General features: G+C 50.1%; 1 protein-coding gene across 1 annotated transcript in view; it reads right to left on the bottom strand.

Annotated features, from left to right (window-relative positions):
* RND1 (Rho family GTPase 1) overlaps positions 1-847 on the bottom strand; it is a 13,936-nt gene that overhangs the window by 900 nt on the left and 12,189 nt on the right.

An 847-nucleotide genomic window follows, 5' to 3' on the forward strand; every position in this document is an offset into this window, starting at 1 on the left:
CAATGGGGAGCCATAGAAAGCAATGGGGAGCCATAGAAAGCAATGGGGAGCCATATAAACCAATAGGGCCACCCTATAACCCAACGGGGCTGCCCTATAACACAACAGGGAGCCATAGAAAGCAATGGGGAGCCATATAAACCAATAGGGCCACCCTAGAACCCAATGGGGAGTCATATAACCCAACAGGGCCACCCTATAACACAACAGGGGGCCACATAAAGCAATGGGGAGCCACATAAAGCAATGGGGCCACCCTATAACACAACAGGGAGCCATAGAAAGCAATGGGGCCACCCTATAAACCAATGGGGCCACCATATAAAGCAATGGGGCCACCCTATAACACAACAGGGGGCCATAGAAAGCAATGGGGAGCCATAGAACCCAATGGGGCCGCCCTATAACACAACAGGGAGTCATATAAACCCAATGGGGAGCCATATAAAGCAATGGGGCCACCATATAAACCAACAGGGCCACCCTATAACACAACAGGGAGCCATATAAACCAATGGGGCCACCATATAAACCAATGGGGAGACATATAACCCAACAGGGCCACCCTATAACCCAACAGGGAGCCATATAAAGCAATGGGGAGCCATATAAAGCAATGGGGAGCCATATAAAGCAATGGGGAGCCATATAAAGCAATGGGGAGCCATATAAAGCAATGGGGCCGCCCTATTACACCCAACGGGGACCATAGAAGAATGGGGAGCCATAGAAAGCATGGGAGCCATAGAACCGCAACAGGGCCACCCTATAACACAACAGGGAAGCCAAATATAAACGCAACGGGGGGCCATAGAAAAGCAAATGGGGAGTCATATAAACCCAATGG

The sequence above is a fragment of the Coturnix japonica genome, unplaced genomic scaffold, assembly GCF_001577835.2.
Source record: "Coturnix japonica isolate 7356 unplaced genomic scaffold, Coturnix japonica 2.1 chrUnrandom485, whole genome shotgun sequence".
Lineage (NCBI taxonomy): Eukaryota > Metazoa > Chordata > Aves > Galliformes > Phasianidae > Coturnix > Coturnix japonica.